Source organism: Mandrillus leucophaeus, unplaced genomic scaffold (genome assembly GCF_000951045.1).
Source record: "Mandrillus leucophaeus isolate KB7577 unplaced genomic scaffold, Mleu.le_1.0 Scaffold286, whole genome shotgun sequence".
Taxonomy (NCBI): Eukaryota; Metazoa; Chordata; class Mammalia; order Primates; family Cercopithecidae; genus Mandrillus; species Mandrillus leucophaeus.
The window spans coordinates 1,230,686-1,240,877 of NW_012102987.1; the positions used below are offsets into that span (position 1 = coordinate 1,230,686).

Consider the following 10,192-nt stretch of genomic DNA (forward strand, 5'->3'; position numbering starts at 1 on the left):
GGGGGAGGCTGCGGTGGGAGGCTGGAACTCTGCAGGAGCGGAGATCACAGCCGGCACTAAAAAAGCGATCTCCAATAGAAGGGAAGAGAAAATGTATTTCAAGCAATGAGACTATTGTTTTTAGAAACTAAAAAGTTACACATGTGATATGTATGTATGTGTATGCATTTAAACACCACAACCCAGAGTGTGTTTGTGTATGTATGTATTTGGACGTTACCTGTGTATATATGTGTACATGTGTATTATCTGTGTATATATATGTACGTGTGTATATATTGCATTTGAAATATATGAAAGTATATGATGACTACTACTATGGGGGATTTACAGAGGAAAGATCAAACATAGTTTAATGGAGGACAATGATCAATAATAGATGTTTATTATTGGCTCAGTTTACCTAAACAACAGCTAAACACATACACCAATGAGCAGTGAACATTTTGCCATCCAGAAATGCTGGGAAATAGGGTGTCGTGATTTTTAAACCATTCTAGTTAATATAGAACTGTCCTGTTATACCATTGACAGACTTAAATAATGAGAATCTAATGAGGCTTAGCTAAGACTCAAATGACTGTAACCAAAGTTATTTCTTGCTGCTGATGTAGATGACTGTAGGGTTCTCCATTTCTCTGGCGTCGTGACGGTGGGCGTTCAGTGCCTATGTGGAAGCAGCCGGTGCAGAGGGACCCTCTGAGCCCGTAGAAGGCCCGTTTCCTAGTTCCCACTGGGGGCTTCCAGGGCACTCTCTGGGTACTTAGCTCACGAGGTCTTTCTCAGTCTGCCGAAGGAGACCGTAGCTCCCCCGAAGACCGAAGAGGCCGGGTCGAAGCCTCTTCTCAGTGTTCTTCCCCTTGTGATGTCCTCAGCATCTGACACAGGCCTGGCACGTTCAGCATCTGATAAGCCCCTGCTGCGTGAAGGCCTTGGATGCCGGTAGCGCTGCCCGAGGTTGGCCTTGTCCTGTCTTCCTGTAGGTGGCTCTGGAATTTTTGACGCCCAGGAGGTGGGGCCTCTGAACTTGGCTGCCTGAGCACTTGAGCCAAGAGTGTTAGTTGACGTTAGGCACATGGACTTCTTTTGCTTTGACTGGCAGATCTTGGTTGAAGGGAGAGGGTGGGAAAAGCTGAATCAGCCCCTGGCACAGGGACTGCTCCCAGCAAGTCAGTTTCCACCCCTCACCGTGCAGTGCTTTTTTTTTTTTTTTTTTTTTGAGATGAAGTCTTGCTCTGTTGCCAGGCTGCAGTGCAGTGGCGCAATCTCGGCTCACTGCAACCTCCGCCTGCCGGGTTCAAGTGATTCTCCTGCCTCAGTCTCCTGAGGAACTGGGACTACAGGCACCCGCCACCACGCCTGGCTAATTTTTGTATTTTTAGTACAGATGAGGTTTCACCACGTTGGCCAGGATGATCTTGATCTCTTGACCTCGTGATCCACCTACCTCAGCCTCTCAAAGTGCTGGGATTACAGGCGTGAGCCGCTGCACCCGGCCCTCAGTGCTTACTTTGAGGGATGCTCCTGACCTGTGCGTGGCAGCTGTGCGGGGCCTGGGTTGCCTTGGTCCAGGTGGAAATCCCCTAGAGGGTGTCGTGGGCCTCACGTCTGTGAAGAGACTGGGCACTTGAACTGTGCCCTGGCGACGGCCGGAGGTGGTGCTCTGTGCTCCAGAGGAGGGGACTTGCCAGGCGGCCGTCGCCATTCCTCATTTGTTCCCGGCAAGCAAAACTGGACCACTTCATTGTTGCATCTGGTTCGAAGAGACCTTCACTTCTATTTGGGGAGAAGAAAACCCAAACGCAGCGAGACAGCTGCCAGACGGTGCCTGGCTTTCGCCTCCGTCCCGCTCCTCCTGGCCGAGTTAGTGTCCTTGGTGTCGCCCCATGCTGTGTGCTCCATGCGTATTCCTCGGGTCTGAAAGGCGCTGATGAAATGCTTGTGTGGCTTTGTTAGGACACAGGCGGTCACGCTCTAGGCTGTTGCAGGGACAGCGGCGTTCTGCAGCCTGCAGGAGCCGCGGCCAGTGCGTGGTCACTCTGCATGGCAGCCTTGTAGACCCGGCCGGGACTCTTTAGGGACAGCTGGAGACCTCCTGCTGCTCCGTGACTGGGGTTACCATGACCACTGTCTCTTCACGGAGGCCAGACTCAGTGAGTGCAGGTTCCTGGTGCTGGCCAGTGAGGCCCCAGGAAAGTCACACCTATGGTCGGTGTAACTCGGCTTCAGTCTACTCAGAATAATGCAGCCCTGTGAGCGAGAGGGAAGCTAGGGAGCTGTGGTGCATCAGCTTGTAAAGATGTTAGAAAATTATCAAAACAAAAACCATGTGGCGTTTACAGGTCGAATGCGTGAGTGGATGCACACGTGCGTTTTACGGTGTGAAACTGTCCCTGATGCGATAATCAGGTGTGTTACGGCATCTGCGGTGACGGGGTGGGTCCATCTGCAGCGTTTCTGGGAAGAGCATCGTAAGGAAGGTTGGTTTGGGGAAGGGTGCCGTTCTTTTCTGTTTCTTATGTCACCAGCTGCTCTGTGTATTTTCTGTCCCATGACGATTTCCCTGAGATGGCTCTTCACTCTCTCTGGGCCTCCTTGTGTGTGTGTGTTTTGGAGACAGGGTCTCACTCTGTTGCCCAGGCTGGAGTGCGGTGGTGTGATCATAGCTCACTGCAGCCTCAGACTCCCGGGCCCAAGAGATCCTCCTGCCTCAGCTTCCTGAGCAGATAGGACCGCAGGCGTGCACCACCACGTCCGCTAATGTTTTCTTTCTTACAGAGACGGGGTCTTGCTAAGTTGCTCAGGCTTCTCTTGAGCTTCAGTGATCCTCCCACCTCGGCCTCTCGAAGTGCTGGAATTCCAGGCGTGAGCCGCCGTGCCCAGCCCCTTGTGTTTTAAATGGCTCTGCTTCCCAGGACCCAGCCACCAGCTGGAGCGAGTCCTGCCCCGGAGAGAGCCCGGAAGCCTGTGGCCAGGCTTCTCTTCAACGTTTGCCCAAACAAATTTCCCATCTTCCTTGACCTTCACGAGAGAGTGAGAACACTGGAAAGATTAAGAATAAGTGCGCCTCTTTCCCCTCGGGGCTTTCCATCCTCCAGCCCCTCATGCCGTCCTGTCCTGGTGCAAGAGCGGTGCTGCCTGTCACTTTTCAGGAGTGGATACTTTTCACCCGAGGACACCCACCCACTCTGCCTCTTCTCGCTCTGCTTCCTGGGGGCCCGTGGCTCACAGCCGTGTCTGGGACGTGTCATTCAGGAGGTGGTTTGGGGCTAGTGAGGTCGGCAGCCCCTCAGGACCATGCTGTTGGAAAGCCACGTGTGGATGCCCCGATCGGTGCCTGGTGCCGCAGGGAGTGGTGTGCGAGGAGCTCAGCCAGCGCCTTCTCTTCTCTCCTCGGCGGGCGGCGGTGCTCGCTGGCTGTCCTCAGTGGCTTCCTGTTGAATGAACCTTTCTTCTGACGGCTTGATTTCCTTGGGGGAGGCTTCGTGTTTGTGCTCGGCCTTCTTTCTTGGAGGCCTGGACTTGACGTTGAGTTGTGCTTGGTGAGGTTATGGAAAAAGCCTGTGTTTACTAGAACAGAGGGAGGAGGCCTGGGTGGGGTGTCAGGTCTGCCTTTGTGCTGTGACCTGGAGCCGTTGATCGCTTGGCTGGGCCTGGGGAGGGGTTGGTGAGTGACCCCCCTGGTTCCCTGCTGGTCCCTACACAGGGGATGCTAAGCAGCAGGTCAGTGGCTATTTTCACAGCTAGAGTTAAAGTTATGCTGAAAGGAAGAGGTGAGTTCGTTGCAGTTCTCTGCCTCGTGTCATGGAACTGCTGTTTTTAGTTTTTCTTGGCTTGGGTGTGAGAATCCTGCTGCCTGCGGGGCTGAGCATGAGGGAGAAAGCGTGGAGATGATGATCGCGTTTGCTGAGTGATTGATGAAGAAGTGGGAATGTATTATACAGTCCTGAATATAGATTTCAGGGGAGTGTGACAGGTTTCTGTAATGAATAAAGTTTTTTTGTACTTTTTAAAGTAATTTTATTGATTTAAGTATTTTAAAATATCACTGTCATTAAAACTAGTCCTTTTGGAATGTAAAGTAGACACAATGTTGGGTAGCAGGAACTGTATGTGTTGAATTATTATTTTCAACAGACCTTAAAGTCTTGCTTAAAATAGTTAAAAATTATCAGTGTAAAAACAGAATATCTTAAAGAGCTGGGCATGGTGGTGTGCACCTGTAGTCCCAGCTACTGGGGAGGCTGAGGCAGGAGGATCGTTTGAGTGCAGGAGTTTGAGGCTGCAGTGAGCTGTGCTTGTGCCTGTGGGCAGCCACTGCACTGGAGTGTGGACACCAAGCAAGACCCCGTTTCAAAAAAAATCTAAAAGAAACTTTGAAACAGGTTGCCAGGAAATTGGATGGGTATTTTGTTTCAGAATTAGAGCCTGGCCATTTGACCCATACAGGTTTTGTCACTTCAGTTGGGAAGGAAAGATTTATTGATACTAATGGAAAATTAAAAATGAGTCACAAATTCTTACTTTGGAAATTCTCTTAGGGAACTTTTCGTTTTTAACCTTGAACTGCAGATCGCTAGATGCCAGAGAAGTGGCAAGGATATTTGACAAAAGTGAGAACTACTGAGTGACATTTTAGGCACTGACTCAGGTTCACCGGCAAAATGAAATCAGTGCTGGAGAAGTTGTGCGTTCATTCTTTGGGGGTAGAACATGAAGCCAAATATCTTCAACCTATTTTGAAATTCAAAGCTGTGGGCTCTGCTTTGAAGACTTGAATAAGGTCGGTTGCTATGGCCTTTTTGTGACTAGACATTGACAAATCATAATTCTATTACTGTGGCTCATTTAAAAAATTTTAGTAGCACAACAAGGTGATTATAGTCAGTAATAACTTAATTGTATATTTTAAAATTAAAGAGTGTAATTGGATTGTTTGTAACTCAAAGGATAAATGCTTGATGGGATGGACACCCCATTCTGCGTGATTTGCTTATTTCATATTAAATACCTATATCCAAACATCTGATGTACCCCGTAAATACATGTACTTACTATGTGCACACAAACAATAAGGGTAAAAGAAAACAAATGTTAAAGGCCTCCCGTGTGCCACACACTCTGCGCAGTCTTGGGGATGCCAGGATGGCGGACGGGGATGTGGTTTCTGCCCACAAGGAGCTCAAAGTTGAGGAGGAGAATGAATTTCCACTTTTGGTCGATGAGGCAGGGCAGAGGCCTGGTCTAATGGACAGTTGTGTATGCATTTAGTATATGCATGTACACTTTGTATTATGTACCCCATATGTAATTACTAAGTTTGTTTGTTGATTGATTGATTGATTTTGAGGTAGGGTCTCACTCTGTCGCCCATGCTGGAGTGCAGTGGCTCCATCTTGGCTCACGGCAACCTCAGCCTCCTGGGTTCAAGTGGTTCTCATGCCTCAGCCTCCCGAGTAGCTGGAACTATAGGTGTGCACCACCACGCTCAGCTAATTTTTGTATTTTTTGGTAAAGACGGGGTTTCACTGTGTTGGCCAGGCTGGTGTCGAATTCGTGGCATCCTGATCCACCCGCCTCAGCCTCCCAAAGTACGGGCATTATAGACATGAGCCACCATACCCGGCCTAATTACTAAGTTATTCTTACAGTTTTCTGTTGCTGTGTAACAAATTATCATAAACGTGGGAGCTGAAAACAGTGCTCATTGATTATCTCACAGTCTCCATGGCTCCAGAGTCAGGCATGGCTTAGCTGGTTCTCTGGTCAGGCTGTAGTCAAGGTATTAGCCAGGCTGTGTTCACATCTGCAGGTTTGAGTGGGGAAGAATCCACCTGCAGGCTCATTCGGGTTGCTGGTGGAATTCACTGACTTGTAACCGCAGGACTGATGTCCCTGTTCCCTTGCTGCTTGGCAGCTGGGGGCTGCTCTCAGGTCCTTGGGGAGCCCCTGTAGTGCTTTGCCAAGTGGCCCCTCACAGGCCCCATCACGAGGTGGCAGCTCGCTTCTCCAAGCCAGCAAGGGAGTCTGTCACTCCCTCGTCGCTAAGATGGGATCCTGCGTAGGTCACCTGGTGTGGGGAGAAGCATCCTTTGCGGTATTCGGTTGGGTAGAAACCAGTCACAGCTTCCACCTACGCTCAAGGGGAGGGAGTTGTACAGGGTGGGAGCAGTTTGGGGGTTCACCTTGGAATTCTGCCCACCACAGTACCTTTCTGGTTATTTCGCAGACTTCTGTTCCCAAGAAATCTGAGTGTTTGTGTCCTAGGAAGACTGGCGAGAACAGCCCCAGTGGAGGAATAAAAACTAAGATCTGGAAAATCAGCAGTGGGTTGTTTTCATCTCTCAGCAGGCAGGAAACGGGAGGAGAAAGGAATGTCTGTAGGCTCCCAGCACTGATGGGAAGGAGGTGTTTGGTTGGGGTAGGGCTCCGCAGGAGTCTCCCAGGCTCCTCTAGCCAGGTGCAGCTGTGTTTCATCCGGCTGTCTTTACATGGGCTGATCACTCAGGGGTGGCATATGGCAGGAACACGCTTTGGGGTACGAGCCTCCTGGAGAATGAACTGCAGCACACAAGCTAGACAGATAGTGGCTTAGTCCCCCTTGGACAAGCGTGTGGCCTGCACACTGGCGGGCAGGGTGCTGAGAGGCGCTTGTGGTGTCTGAGGCGGAGCCTTGCTGAGTTCCCCGGAAACTGCTCTGTGAGCTTGAGGCGGTCACCCGAGGATACCCGGCGCTCCGCCTGGGATGGTGCGGTGCCCACAGAGCATCCTCGCTCCGTTGGGATGGGGACGCCGGTGACAGGTTGTATGGACTGGACAAAATCTGGAGCACCAGCTGGGAGGACAGTCTCCTGACAGGATGGAGGGCAGGTCAAGGCAGCCTTGCAGGCAGAGTTGTGAACGTTACCATCCCAGCAGTGTCACTGCTAGAGGGCCTGCTTCTCCCATGAAATCAGACACGTATTTCAGCGGAGGAATCACCGGGGCCCTCCCGCTTTTAGGTGGACCCGTGTTGTCTTGAGACAGTTTGGATTGCTGTGAAAGAGGATGGTCTTTTCACAGCCTTTAGGGTGTTTATGAATTTTAAGAAGGCCAGTCCAACAGGGATACTGTCTGTTATTTGGCCTCTCATCGAAGAGGAGGCCCGTGCCTCTGCAGGACCAAGTGTGTGTCCTTTGACAGATGAGGACTTGGTGCCCTGTGGCTGAGCGGAGGCAGAGGGGGATTCTGTCCCAGTTCGGTAATTCTGTGCTGTAATTCTTCTCTCTGCCTTCCCTTTATTACTTGATGCTTATTGTTGCATTTTTAGTGTATTCATTTTGATATTTATGCCTCTTCTCATGACAGCCCTCAAATATTTAACCAGTTTTGGAACTTGGGAGGGGGACACACAAAAATAAACCAACGGCTCACAGAAGCTCTTCGTCTTTCTTTCTAGTGGTTCAAGCTCTACGTTCGTGACGTCAAACCTCCTGTTGGGCCATTTCCAAGAACTCCCATCAGCTTCTGTATAGTTTAAAAGGTAGGTGGAGCCACTTGTGACTGTTCTTTGTGGTGACGTCCGGGAAGTCGCGCTTGTCGTGGCAGGAGCTGCCCTGCGATGGTGGAGCTGTCTGGCTGCGTTGGTTTTTACAGGGTGCGCCTCATTGGTGTGTTTCTTCCTTGGGGCTGGATGTCCATTGCTGGGGCTTGGGTGTCTATTCACAGTAGAAGCTTGGGTGACACCTGTGTGTTTTCAGAGCCAGCCCTGGTGGGGGACAGTCAGTGGCAGAGCTGGGGGGTGCCGGGAGCCCCCATCTGGCATGCCAGTGTCAGCCTCTGGCCTCAGGATACCCTGCCCCCTCAACGCTGTGTTTTCTCAGTTCCTCTGGGATTCTAGTGATGCTGATTTTGTCTCATTATCAGTCTTCATTTGATGTCAAAGAACATCAAGTGAAGAAATACATGAGAATTTTCAGGAAGGTAACACATTCTATAAAATATAAGATCCAATTTTTTTATAAATTTTTAACGTGCCTGGCGGTGGGACTCGTTGCTTACGGGAAATCCCTTTCTAGAATGTAAGCCTTTTGAGGGCAAGCACCTCGCCCTCTCCCGCTTGTCCTCCTCCCTTCCATTTATTTTTTCTTCAGGGCCTAGAACAGTGCCAGCAGTGTCAGGCGCTCGATGAAACTTTTGGCAAATGAAACAACTTGATGAGGAATCCACCCCGAAGCTCTTAGAGCATATCCCAGCCTTCTCCTTTCTGGTTGCTGTTGGCAGCTGAGGAGGCACCTGGAGAATCCAGGAGGATTTGCGGTGCTTCCTTGCTGAGGCACACAGACCCTGGAATGTAAAGGGACTTTTTACAGTTTGACGCCTTCCCGAATTGCGGGTGCAAAGCAGTATGCATGGCAGAGCAAACCACGCTTGGGTTCCGTGTGGGGGCAGCTCCTCCACTGCTGAGCTCGAGTGTCTCTCCTGTCCCCTGAGTGGGTTTCACGCCCATTCGATTGGCTCTCGGGAAGCTGGGGTGGAAAGAGCTCGTGGGGAACACCCAGACCGCACGCCTCGTGGATGTTCAGTGACTGACGAAATGCTTGTTATTCACACGATGCCTTTGTTAACCTGACAGAACAGCGTGGTGTTTGAAAATCCCAGCTCTTCGCTGGCTGGGTGGGTGTGGAGCAGCCGTTTTTCTTCCATCGTTTGGCACATTCACTGCCAGCTTGAAGTGGGCGGTGGCAGCACCTCTCTGCCAGGGCTGACAAAGGCGTGGGTGCAGTTTCATTTCTCTTTTATTGTCTCAAATACAGTTCCCATTGAATTGACCCACCAAAAACTAGCACTGTCTTCCAGTCGAATTTTACTAGGTAGCGGAACACACACACCGCTGGACTATGCCCCCGCAGACTGAAACTTGAGTTACAACATTTCCGCAAAAGTAGAAAGAATCCTTGCAAATGACTTAAGTATCTGATTTCCCCCCTTATGTGGGGTTACCTCACTCATCAATTATTTTAGGCAGCTTTCAAACTTGGTAATGGAAAACTTTGTCTTGACTGTACTGGTATGTGTGGATTTTAAATTAAATACAAAACTACGTCGCTTCTCCTGAAAATCAGAGCAGCCAAGGAAGGAATCACTGTTTCTGCAGAACTGCATGGCGCTTCATCATCATGGGTGATTTTCAAGCACAGACTTAGATTGCGAGGTGTCGTCAGAGCTTTCACACCTCTAAACTCGGTTCTTACAGCTGACTGTCCTGGAATTTATATTTGCTCTGTTACTTGCAAAATTGTGTCCCTTAAGCAGCTCACAGCTGGGCCGTGAGACATTCCTACGAGCTGATAAAATGGACAGGTGGTACTGCCTTCTTCTGCTCTGTCTGCTTGCCTGGGAGGGCCCAAGGAGGCCTAGAGCTTTGCATTAACTGCAGGATGTGCCTGTCTCCTTGTCCAGTGGATGTATTTGGACTTGGTTTTAAAATGCAGCCGGGTCCACATGTTTGGGTTGCTATTCAATGCACTTTTGAGTTTTTCCCTCCTCGACGAATCTGAAAACATTTGCCCTTTACCATATTGCATTTGTGTGGGGAACTCAGATGCCACAGACCTAGGATTGAGTTCTGGCCTGGTGACTTTCATTCACTTTGTTACCCTGGTGGGTCCTAACCCTGTGAGTCTCAGCTTTCCTCATCTTTAAAGGGGATGATATTTATCTCATGGAATTACTTTGAAGATGCCTAATTCAGCATTCCATGCACGGTCGTCACTCAACAACATGTTGACTGTTATTTTCCACCCTAATGCTGGCTTTCTGCTGTGATCTGTGTGCTGGGGGGATTGGAGGAAAAGAGCAGAGGTCCTGCTCTCTCCGTCCTCTTTCAGGACTGCGGAAGTTTACTGAGGAGCTTCACACGGCATCCTGCTGGAGCGCACGGGGGAGTGCTGCTGACGTGATTAAGCCCAAAGCCACCCTGGTGCAGGCAAAGAAATGATTAATTCAGGCTGTGCGCACTGTTCCCTGACCTCTGCGTAAGGCAGTGCAGCCTGAGACTGAGATCTGGCTGTCAGCACAGACTGGAAAGGTGCAGCTGGAGAAAACTCCACCTCTCTTTTGGTTTCCTTCTTGGTCCTTAAGGGATCTGAAGGCACCGGTGCAGACCAGGGGCCCTGTGGATGTCTTCCAGTGTGAGACCAGGGGCCCTGTG

At 50.3% G+C, this 10,192-nt stretch overlaps 1 protein-coding gene across 2 annotated transcripts in view; it reads left to right on the forward strand.

Moving 5' to 3' along the window:
• Nucleotides 1-7,439: 7,439 nt before the first annotated feature.
• Nucleotides 7,440-10,192, forward strand: part of LDLRAD4 (low density lipoprotein receptor class A domain containing 4) — a 425,071-nt gene continuing 422,318 nt past the window's right edge. For both annotated transcript variants that reach the window (XM_011985532.1, XM_011985533.1), the window contains exon 1: nucleotides 7,440-7,522. The gene's annotated coding sequence lies outside the window, so the exon portion shown is untranslated. The remainder of the gene's footprint in view (nucleotides 7,523-10,192) is intronic.